Source organism: Tiliqua scincoides, chromosome 14 (assembly GCF_035046505.1).
Source record: "Tiliqua scincoides isolate rTilSci1 chromosome 14, rTilSci1.hap2, whole genome shotgun sequence".
NCBI classification, from domain to species: domain Eukaryota; kingdom Metazoa; phylum Chordata; class Lepidosauria; order Squamata; family Scincidae; genus Tiliqua; species Tiliqua scincoides.
Window position 1 is genome coordinate 11,158,744 of NC_089834.1, and position 12,621 is coordinate 11,171,364.

The 12,621-nt window shown below is 42.4% G+C and overlaps 1 pseudogene; it reads left to right on the top strand.

Annotated features, from left to right (window-relative positions):
- The first annotated feature begins 1,945 nt into the window (after nucleotides 1-1,945).
- On the top strand, nucleotides 1,946-2,065 carry LOC136634599 (5S ribosomal RNA; annotated as a pseudogene).
- The last annotated feature ends 10,556 nt before the right edge of the window (nucleotides 2,066-12,621 follow it).

Consider the following 12,621-nt stretch of genomic DNA (forward strand, 5'->3'; position numbering starts at 1 on the left):
AAAGAGTGTAGAGGATTGCAACCTGCAAAAGCAGTGTCTCCAGCAGCTTGCCTTGTCTGAACCTGCACGGTTTTTTTTTTTTTTTTTGGGGTGGGGGGCAGGTTTGGGTCTTTCTGGTATATTGTTCGGGTCTCCACATCTGTTGCTGGGTTTGGGGAAATCAAGCCCTCCTCTTCATCCCCCTCCCACTTTATGGTAAAAATGTGTCCTTTTGTCACCAGGGGAGGAAAATATATCTTGAATTATTATTATTATTATTATTATTATTATTATTATTATTATTATTATTATTATTATTTATTTGCAGCACCATGTTGTTGTTGACTGGATTTTGTTTTGTACCCACCTATCGAATCCTTCCCAAGGACCTAGGATAGTAGCTATTTCTTGTCTTCATATTGTTGCTTTACAAATATCTCTGGAGTATATGTGCTGTTCCTAGTAAGGTGGCCTTTTGTAACCGGCTGTTTTGCTATTATTTTGGCTCCTTCTCCTATCGGAGACAGATAAGGAGACCCTGAAAGGATTTTATTTTATTTTATTTCCCAATATAGACCCTGATTGTGGTGGGGGGTGGAATCCAGTCCCTGCATTCGGAGTCTTGTTTTATTTCATTTTATGAGCTTGAAAACAAAGACGAGGAAACTCACAACCCTCCGAGCAAATAAGGCCACTTCTGTATCCTGTGACACCCAGGCTTTCTGATGTTACATGAAGATCAACACGTGTCACCCCCATTGTGTTGACTCAGTGCTTACTTGGAAGTAAGTTCCACTCTATTCAATGGGATTTACTCCTAGGTAAGTGTGCCTAGGTTTGCAGCCTCAGTTCATCTCTTCACTTCTTAGAGGGGAAAAAAAAGTCTACTGTAGTGTGGTGAAAGAAGGAGAATTTATTTCTCTACACGAAATGGGCTAGGTCAAGATGACAAAATGCTGCGATCCTAAGCACATTTGATTTGGGAGTAAATTCCATTAATTCACTGGTTAATGAGGTGGCAAATGGAGGGATTAATGGGGGGGGGGGAAGACTGTGAGAAGGGGGCAGACAGAGGAGCTTCTATGCCTATGGATGTCAATTACCTTAAGGCTGAAATCCAATGCACGCTTACCTGTGAGTAAGTCTCATGAAATGCAATGGGACTTAACTTTGGAGTAGAAACCCCTAGAATTGCTCTGTGGAAGTGCCTGGGGTGAGATGGCAGATTCTTGAATGGACGGCAACTAGATTTTGATTTGTTTTTGCTCTCCTGTGTGCAGTAGAATCCTGCTGTAAATAAATATACTTCATTTTAGTTTGTTTTCCTGTGTGCTGACACAATGAAGACGTTATACCACCACCACCACCACTACTACTACTACTACTACTACTACTACTACTACTACTATTACTGTTGAAATCCTATCCACACTTACCTGGGAGTAAGCCCCAATGACTATTATGGGATTTACTGCTGAGTAGATATGCATAGACTTGGGCTGTATATTATTATTATTATTATTATTATTATTATTATTATTATTATTATTATTATTATTATTATTATTATTATTTAAATGAAACAATCATTTAATTAATTTGTTGCTAATTATTTTTAGATTAGGTAATTAATTGTTTCATTCATTTGTTAATTATTTTAGACTAGATAATTAAATAATAATTTCATTAATTTGTTGCTGTTGTTTTTGATTATTTTATTAATTATTAGCATCTTGGCTATCTTTGATGAGACAGAGCTGAGATATCAGTGTGAACTAAGTAAATAAAGACATAAAATTTCTGCCCATTCAAGAATATTAAGAAACCAGTACCGACTACAGATAGGAGGCAAATAGGAATCCCTCGGGAGTATAACCTACTAGGGGTCTTGTCTGATTCCAATGAATGTCCAAGAATGCAATTTCACTTGACCTGTCCTTGCTAAGGGAAAAGGGAGGGGGTGTCCTCCTTCCTGGCCACTCTCCCTGCACATGCCCAATCTCGTCTGATCTCGGAAGCTAAGCAGGGTCAGGCCTGGTTAGTACTTGGATGGGAGACCGCCTGGGAATACCGGGTGCTGTAGGCTTCTACCATAGTCTTTCGAGACTGAAGGTTGCCAACCATCTCCCTATACTGAACACTGTCTCCGATCTTGTCTGATCTGGGAAGCTAAGCAGAGTCAGGCCTGGTTAGTACTTGGATGGGAGACCGCCTGGGAATACCGGGTGCTGTAGGCTTATACCACAGTCTTTCGAGACTGAAGCTTGCCAACCTGGCTGAGATAGGAAGTCTGCCTTTCAGGTTAGGTACCTGGAAGGTGGAGGGTGGTGCTATAAACAAATAATGGTGAGAGAGAGAGAGAGCATGGATGGGGCAGAGCACCTATTGGTCCCACACATTAGATTTCTGAAGAGAGGACAGTGGGCTTCAAACTTCCTTCCTATGAGAGCGGGGGGGGGGGATGCTGATAGATGATGGGAAAAAATGAATATTGCTAGTAAATGGGGATTAAAAGTATGTAAATATGCCTTTCCTGTGTTACCAAAGGAATCCAATAATGGGAGGGGTGATGAGTTATTTGATGGGGGGGGGTATCTCTTGCCTCTCCTCACCTCTCCATTGGAGATTCATTGGGACCCAACCCAAGACTGGTCTGGATTTCTCCCCCCCCCCTTTGATGTCAACAAGGTAACTCTGTAATCCTTGCAAGCTAAAAGATGAGAATGAATGCAGGCTGGGTCAGGTCTCTCCCATTCCCCTGTCCCTGTAAATATTTACCTTGCTATCCCCTCCCACCAAGGAAGGGTGACCAGATGTCATAACCGCAAAAGAGGACAAGGCACCCCAAAATGTAGGACGTGACAAAATAAAAGCTAAAAAACTTATATATTGATTTCATGTGGTTCATTATTATTAAACTTAAAAAAACTAGTTTGCATATAATTTATTACATCTAATTTATTAACTACAAGAAGGCTATGCACTGCCTGTAGGGGCCTACTCACAGGGAAGAAGAGGATATGTAAGTTCTTTCCCAGGACAGCAAATGTTACCCTGCGCATGCCCAAACTTGTCTGATCTTGGAAGCTAAGCAGGGTCAGGTTAGTACTTGGATGGGAGACCGCCTGGGAATACCGGGTGCTGTAGGCTTATACCATAGTCTTTTGAGACTGAAGGTTGCCAACTATCTCCCTATACTGAGCACAATCTCCCGATCTTGTCTGATCTCGGAAGCTAAGCAGGGTCAGGCCTGGTTAGTACTTGGATGGGAGACCGCCTGGGAATACCGAGTGCTGTAGGCTTATACCATAGTCTTTCCAGACTGAAGGTTGCCAACCATTTTCCAGGACACGAGGCTAAAAAAGAGGACATGTCCTGGAATAAGAGGACATCTGGTCACTCTGCACCCAGTTTTCAACTCTCTCCTGGTCTGGAGCTCTCCGCTCCCTCTCTGTCTCTATGCTCTCCCCCACCCCAGCAGAGCTCTTCCCTTCTGATCCTATTATAGCCCCCTTGCATGTTGATGCTCTTGGCCCAGAGCCTATCAAGCAGGTTCCTATCGGAGACTTCCAAGCAGCTCCCACGACCGCTGGCGCTGGTCAGATCTCCGGCCTTCTTTGAAACAGGAGTTGAACTGTTTCCCCCCACTTCCCCCCACCCTGGCCTCCAGCTTGCCATTTGGGGAGATAAAGCCACACAGTCTGAGCTCTGCTCTCTTGACTGGAAAGGGATCATATACCAGGAACGTGTCTGGATTGTGGCCAAGTAGCTCCATGTCAACCAAGGAGACCAGCAAAGCTCATAATGGAGACTCAGAAAGCCTGGTTTGCCCCCCTGCGCAGACGCAACACAATGGTGAATGTGCCTGTATGTTACAGGGGTTCCCACCCTTGGTGTTCCAGATGTTCAGGCCTACATGGGGCATCCATGCCTATGGATGTCTTTGCTCGCACATTCATGCGCATTTGTATTGCAGGGATGCACCCATGTGGACAGAGTCCCTCTAAGAAAAGATCTGCATCAAAGCATGGATGAGTCCTCTGGACTAAGATATGCCAGACCAGATTTCTGGTGATGTGATTTTCTCAAGCTGGTTTCTCTAACAGGACTTGGAGGGAGGGAGAGAGAGAGAAAAATCAAGGCTCTGGTTTGGATTTCCTTTGGTTATATGATTATTTGGGTCTGATTTTTTTTTTTTATCCCCCTGCCTTCTTTTCTTTCAGGGTATGGAGGGAATCAAAGTGTTCTTACATGAACGAGAACTATGGCTCAAGTTTCACGATGTGGGGACCGAAATGATTATAACCAAAGCGGGAAGGTAAGAAAGAATTCAGAAATGGTGGTGAGGCCTTTCCAAGGCTACTTATTGATTTGAAATAGGAAACTTGTGGCGGGGGCGGGGGGAGAAAGGAAGAAACTAATGCTATCAGGAGAAGCTATCTCAGAAATAAAAGGGGAGGACAAGATCCAGCAAGGAGTTTGTTTGTGGGTGCCTCATTCGAAAGAATGGGAGCAATGGAATAGGATTCTTGCAGGAAACATGCACAGAACATGGATTGCGCCCACTGTAAATCTAAATAAAGAGCTACAGCAAAGCTTATTCTATTTTAGCAGAAACACAGTGCATTTAATTCCACCTGAATTTCAATCCGTGAAAGTTTATGCTATAAAGGAATGTGTTTAGGTTTCCAAGTGCCACAGAGTAACCCAAGTGGGTGCCCTTCTGGGAGAAAAAGTGGAATGCACATTGAGTAAAAAAAAAAAAAAGCTGAAATCCCATAGGCACTTTCCTGGGAGTAAGCCTTATTGACTGTAATGGAACTTACTTCTGAGCAGACATTGTGCTGTAACAGCTCCCAGAATGCTAACATTTAATTAAAAATAGACACAAAAAATATGTGTGTGTACACTGTATCTATGTGTGAATGGGGGGGGAGAGAGAATAGCAAGCTCTCAGTGAAGGGTTTCTGATAGATATGTGATGGGGGTGCAGTTGGGAATGGAAGATATATTTTCAAGGAGCATACAAGGAACAAAACTAACATTAGCATGAAACATCTGGCGCTTGTATTTATTTTTCACTTGCTGTCCTGTCCATCCTTTTATCCCCCCTTTTTGTATCATGAGGAGAGGTGTTTGAAAACGGCAGTACAGTATTTATTTACTCAGAAGTAAGCCCACTGTGTTCAGTAAGACTTAAGGCTTTAATCCTATCTTACTCACTGGAAACAAACACCTCTGATCATGACACTTAGATTGCAAAAAAAATTATAAAAAAATTATAAAAAATATTTAAAAATTATAAAAAAAAATTTAAAAATTATAAAAAAATTATTAAATTATAAAAATTGTAAAAAATGGAAACTGCCTTGTATATGAGGCAGAAAGATGAGAAATACACACACACACACACACACACACACACACAACCTTTAATTAAAATGGAATAAATGTTGGCCAATATGGTTGTGTGAATGTGATTAATTTGGGAGAAGTATTTGCTAGAGAGGACAGACACAATGACAGTTGTGTGCTTCATTGTGGTTGAATATCCATATCACTCTCAAATGTTCCATTAGGATTGACTTTCGAGTAAACATGTTTAGGAACCAACTACACATCGCTCCTGGGGGGTCAATCCTTGGTTTCTGTTTGTGTTTTTTTCAGTGTCTGTGTGAGATGTGTGTGTTTCTTGTCCATCCATGCAGTTTCTTCTGAACTTTTTCAGCTGCTCTCCCATGCAGTCATGGAAGAATGACAATTTTGCCAAAGCTAAACACATTTAGATCCCCGTGGATCTCAATGGAAGAGTCTGCCATGGAGTTAATGCTTTCACCTTGAAATGATTTTCATTAATACACTAAAAAAGACTTTATTAATATTAATATTATCAATAATAATAATAATTACTGTATTTATTTACTGCTGTTCAACAAAAAGTCCACAAAACAATTAACAGAGAAAATCAAATAACTAATAGCTTTACTTATTATCCATTATACATTTTATTGTGTAACTTTATAAGTTTCAGCATGGAAAAGGCTGGATATAATTTTTAAATTAAAATAAATAAATTATAGCCATCAATCAATCACTTTGGTAAGCAGATAAAGGTGTTTAGCATGGACTCAGGTCCTTACTGCTTTCTAAAATAATAATAAACCATAGCAATAATGGCTTCCCCTTGAAAGTACACTTCATAGTTTTGTGAGCCTGATTGATTTCTGCAGCAGTTGTCAGGGTAGAGAGTTGCTTTTTTCATTTGGCTTGCTCTGTCTTCAGTCATTTTGCAGGATGCAAGCAGTTCAAGGGATGTTGAAATGATTTGATATGGCCCTCTCATGTAAATTATTTTTGCTATGACATTTCCAGACTTTGTATAATCAGTAAGGCTGGTAGTGGATTCTCATCCCCCCATTCTTCAGGAAAAGTATACATACCACTCCCCCCTTCCAACTTGAAGGGTGATTTGGTGAATTTGGTGATGTCAAAACCTCGGCATTTAACTTTCAGGCCAAAATTGTACCCGCCCTGAACTAGACAATGAGTCCCACTGAAATGAAAGGTCCCTACTTCCTGATTCGGAGCAGGCTACTAAACTCTGAGAAGCTGAAATTACAGAGAGTTTATCCCATAATATTCTATATTCCCCATTACAGCGGAAGGCAATAAATGATAATCATCAAAATATAAAGATTTTGGAATTCAAAGGTTGTGGCATAAGAAGACCAAAGTGATCCCAGCAGCGATTGGTGCCCTCGGTGCTATACCAGCACACCTTAAGAGCACTTGAACAGCAAAGGGGCCACCAAAATTACCATCCATCAACTGCAAAAAGCAGCTTTACTGGGAACAGCTTATATTTTGCGATGGTATTTAGAACATCAATATAGGATATAAACCAGGCTGAATAAAACGAACCAGTCAATAACACCTACTTGACTGTGCAATAATAGTCATAATTAATAATAGGGTCATAAATTACTGGTAAATAGCTTCACTGCTACATTGTGTGTGTGTGTGTGTGTGTGTGAGAGAGAGAGAGAGAGAGAGAGAGAGCACACATCAATGTGTAAATATGGTGTATAGATAGCTTTATTTCTTTATTAGTGGGCTAGAGCAGGGTCTCCAAACTATGGCCCGGGGACACATCCAGCCCACCACAAAATCTTATCTGTCCCACGTCAACTTTTTTTGAGTTGTGGTTTGTTTTTTTGTCGTCAGAGAATCTGCCAACATTTGACACTTTAACTCATTAAAAGTCATTTCTCAGTTTTAGCATGGCGTTGTTTCTTTGTCAATGTCACATTCCTCTCTTGCTCTGATTCATATCATGCTGACAGCAAGAAAAGATCCCAGTTGAAACTTCTTTCATTTATAAAACTGATTTTTTGGGGGGGAACCGCAAAAAGGTGTAAAATACGTATACAAAGTGGTCCTCGTACTGAAAAGCTTGGAGACCCCTGGACCAGTTTCCTTTCATGCATCTGAAGACTTCAGTTCACAAAAGCTTATCCTAAGATAAAATTGATTGCTCCTTAGGGTGCTGCAAGATTTTTTGCGGTGACACAGCTGTGTCGCTCTGGATACAATTACATATGACATGTTCTGGATTATCACTGAACTCAAATGCAGCTCCTAGTTGGCACCTCTGTCTGTGCTTACTTGGAAGTAAGCATTATTGAGTTTCCTGAGGTGTTCTAGTTATGGTGAAGATGGGCTAGCAGACTCTCTCTCTCTCTCTCTCTCTCTCTCTCTCTCTCTCTCTCTCTCTCTCTCTTTGTGTGTGTGTGTGTGTGTGTGTGAGAGAGAGAGAGAGAGAGAGAGACTTGCCCTAATTAATTGGGTACAAATACTTTTGATACAAACACGTTTTGGGCTAGCAGGTGTGTGTGTGTGTGAGAGAGAGACTTGCCCTATTTAATTGGGGACCAGATTTTTAAAAAATGATACAAACACTTTTGATACAAACACTTTTTGGGCTAGCACAGGGGTGCTCAAAAGGTGGATCACGATCTACCGGTAGATCGCAAGGCAAAATGAGTAGATCGCGGAGTGCCGACCCCCCCTTCAGGTGCCTCTGGAAGGAAACGCTGGGAGTAAGGCCCATTGTACTCAATGGGGCTTACTCCCAGGTAAGTGTGGCTAGGATTGCAGCCTCACAGCCTAATCCTAGGCATGTCTACTCAGGAGTAAGTCCTGTTATACTCAGTGGGGCTCAAGGTACACCAACATACATTGTACACATAAATGTTATATGTTATGATGGCGCGAACATTGTAAAAAAAAACTCTGGTAGATCTCCGGGCCTTGCTGGGTTTCAAAGTAGCTCTCGAGCCAAAAAAGTGTGAGCACCCCTGGTATAAGCCTACAGTACCCGGTATTCCCAAGAGAGAGACTTGCCCTAATTAACTGGGGACTACGTTTCTTAATAATGATACAAACACTTTTCACTTGAACCAGTTAGTCAGCTAAATGGTGCAGCCTTCCTATTGACGACAGTAATTGTGAACCGGATCAACAACATGTTGAGGCACATGGACACGCTCAAAGACAGGCCCCCCCAGTGCAGAGCAAGGATGGTGTAGTGCTGTGTGTCTCAGTGTGTCCCCTGCCTAGTTTGTCAATGCAGTTTCTCAGTTTTGCATTGGAGTGGGGAGTGGGGGGGGGCCACTGGAGTGGGGGGCCAAATGCAGCCAGATCACTCTATTTAATATTGCTTAAAACTCATTGATTATTTTAAGCTGTCAATCTGGTTTAGCCTGGCTTTGTCTTTGAACATGACGGCTTTGCTGTCTTAAAAAGAGATCATTTCATGCAGCAAAGCTAACATAACAACAAATTGGTAGACGCAGCTTTTGAGATATTGGAAGATAAAGTAGAGAGTCTCCATATTTTTTGGGGGGGTGGGAGGATAAATGTCTTCTTATTTACTTACAGCAGGGGTCTCCAAACCCCGGCCCGGGGGCCAGATGTGGCCCACAGCAAGCCTCTTTCCGGCCCGCGGCCAACATCTCCTGAAAGCCTCTGGCCCACTCAACTGAACATGACCAGAACTGTGCTCTGATTGTGTCTGGAGGGTGTTCTGAGGGCCAGAGAGGTTCAGTGAATGAGCCTATTTATTCACTCATCTAAGTTCCATCTCTAATTTATTTATTTAAATTTTTTTCTCCGGCCATCCACACCATGCCAGATACTTGATGCGGCCCTCTGGCCAAAAAGTTTGGAGACCCCTGACTTACAGCATGCAGGCTTGATTGTATAAGACTGAAGTGCAGTCCATTAAGGCTGTTTGGGGTTGATTGACACATTGCATGGACTCTATTAGGCTGAAATCCTATGCACCTTTACCTGGAAGTAGATCCTATTTAACTCGAGGTGACTAATTTCTGATTAAACATGCCTAAGCTTGGGGTGTTGGTTATTCCTACGGGGAGGGGGGAGGAGGAAATTGGCTTCAAGCCCCACTAAAATCAATGAAAGTTCTTTCCTGTTCAAGGCTCTTATAGAACAAGCCTATGCATGTCGACTTAGAAGGAAGTCCCATTGTGTTGAATGAGGCTTGCTCCCAGACACTTGTGAGTAGCCTTATAGCCTTAGAAATGAGACTGGCTACATCCCATGGGCACTTATCAACATGTATAGAGTTGCCGAGATAAAATACAAACTGGATTAGATCTCTGCTGGGCTTATGGGAAGGTGGCTGTCCCGCATAGACCCAAACTGTGATCACTGGTGGGTCATGAGCTGATTTTTGGTGGGTCGCCAAAGGGTGATGGAAAGATCAGCTAACTAATTGCCTCAAGTCCTGAGGCTATTCAAAAGTCAGATACTGTAGCTGCTATGACCTTGCAAAGAGCTCAGCTCCTGCAGTTTGCAAGCAGGTATAAATGTAGGGAGATAAATGCTTGAGGGTCTTTTCTGGTTCTTATTACACATAAATAAATAAATATTTCTTCCTAGATCTCTTAAAAAAAAAAGTCTGGTAAACCTAGGGCACCGACAGGGTGTCATTTAAAGAAGTGGGTCCCAGTGCTAAAAAGTTTGGGAACCACTGTTCTAGGGGAATTACAATCCAGCCAGAATGAAGGATGCTTATCCTAGATTATGCACAGGGAAGTCAGATATTTGGTGGATTCCTGAAGAAAATAGCCATCTTGCAGCACAAGCCTATGTATGTCTGCTCAGAAGTAAGTCCCATTCTGTTCAATGTGGCTCACTCCCAGAGAAGTGTGTATAGGGTTGTAACCTTAGTTGTATTTATTAGGAAGTAAGTGCCATTGAAATCAATAGGATATAGTAAATATATTCTATACTGCATATCAATAGAATATATCAATAGGATACACTTCTCAGTAAATATATTCTACATTTTTACTGAGGAATATATCTACTCAGATATATTCTATATATTTACTACATAGGGGACTATAAGAATCTTGGGACTTACCCAGAAGATACTGTAGAGTATCTACAATGGATCTTCACTAATTTAACCTCCAATTAAATAATTACTTTCTCCTTGGTACCCTACCGTGTTCCTACTCTGCTTGGGAGTGACTGAAATTAATTTGAATGTGACAACAAACTCCAGATTAAATCATTTGAAACCTGTCCACTGATGCTTTCTTCTGTCCTAGGAGGATGTTCCCTAGCTACAAAGTGAAAGTGACGGGACTTAATCCCAAAACCAAATACATTTTATTGATGGATATCGTCCCCTCGGATGACCACCGCTACAAATTTGCAGACAATAAATGGTATGTCATGGGAGAATGGATGGAGCGGGGGCTTGAGGTGGGGATGGAAGGTGGGGGGCTTATCACCTGGGAAGCTCAACTGAAGCTTGTTGAAAGTCCTGCTAATTTCAGTGGATGGGATGATGCCAGGGCTATGTTGGACTATGGGAAAAATAGTCCATATTTATACCGGGTGCTAAAACATACTTGTTAGAATTGCGAAAGAAAGAAAGAAAGAAAGAAAGAAAGAAAGAAAGAAAGAAAGAAAGAAAGAAAGATGTGCATTCCATTCTATTTATATTCTTCCACCTTTCTACATTCAGCACTCATGTTTGAAGTGACTGAGTTTTGGGGTGGAAAAAATCATTCCTGCTAATTGGGCGCAGAAACTCCTTTTAAAGTAGTGTACTCTTATATTTAGCATAGGGAACTGCCCTCTTCACCCTAGCATGGTGTCTTTTCCAGTGGCTGTCTGTGGATAGGGAGCAGTCAAAATGCCATATTGCAGGCTCCAGGGCTGGATCTGGGCTATATCTTTCCCCTATCTGGTCTGCTTTCCTTATTAATCCATACTTAACTTTGCCTGTTGGTTGGCAACCTTCAGTCTCGAAAGACTATGGTAGAAGCCTACAGCACCCGGTATTCCCAGGCGGTCTCCCATCCAAGCACTAACCAGGCCTGACCCTGCTTAGCTTCCGAGATCAGACAAGTTGGGGAGATAGTGTTCAGTATAGGGAGATGGTTGGCAAGCTTCAGTCTCGAAAGACTATGGTATAAGCCTACAGCACCCGGTATTCCCAGGCAGTCTCCCATCCAAGTACTAACCAGGCCTGACCCTGCTTAGCTTCCGAGATCAGACAAGATTGGGAGATAGTGTTCAGTATAGGGAGATGGTTGGCAACCTTCAGTCTGGAAAGACTCTGGTATAAGCCTACAGCACCTGGTATTCCCAGGCGGTCTCCCATCCAAGTACTAACCAGGCCTGACCTTGCTTAGCTTCCGAGAGATCAGACGAGATCTTTGCTTTGCTAAGCATTGCATAAAGAATAGAGAGCCCCCGGCATCCTGTGCACTTATGCCTACAATCCAAAGGAAGGCTCGACAAGTTATTGCCTTAACGGTAATAGTGATATATTTTATTTTTCACATTTTATATCTCCAAGATTCTCAGGGTAGTGCACATGGTTCCTCCCCTTCTTTTTGTCCTTGCAACAACCCTGTGAGGTAGGTGAGGCAGAGAGATAATGACTGGTCCAAGGTCATCCAGATAGCTTTGTGGCTGAGGGGAGGATTTAAACCTGGGTCTTCCAGGTCTAAGCCCAATGGCATAATCCCTGCTCCCTGGGTGAAGAGGCACCTTTGAATGGTTCTCTAACCCCTAAACACCATCTATATATGAGGCAGGCTGTAGGTTTGTTGTGGCTGCTGTATCCAGGCCTTTCTCAGCATAATCCTATTCATTTTGACTCAGAAGTGAATCCCACTCTTTTCAATCAGGGCTTACTCCCAGGATTGCAACCTCCCAGCCTGAGATAACACGCTGAACGCTGCCCCCCTTTTTCTAGCGATTTGTGGGCTCTTCTCCTCCACTGTCTACTGTTCCCATGCAGCATGAGTGATTAAAGGGTTAAAATGGAAAGGGGGGGGAACCAAAACAGATCCTTCCTGAGTAAAGCCAAAGAATGCAATTAATCTTCCATGCGGTGCAGGATTCTCCGTCCTTCAGCTAGGAAAATTTTGGGTTCCTTTCCAATATATGACTTGTTTAAAGTGAGGCATTTGTACATGAGTCAAGACAGCTGGTCCCAGCCCATCTCTTTGAAGTGGCCTTGCATCAAAGAAGCCTGGTTGGCAACCTTCAGTCTCGAAAGACTATGGTAGAAGCCTACAGCACCCGGTATTC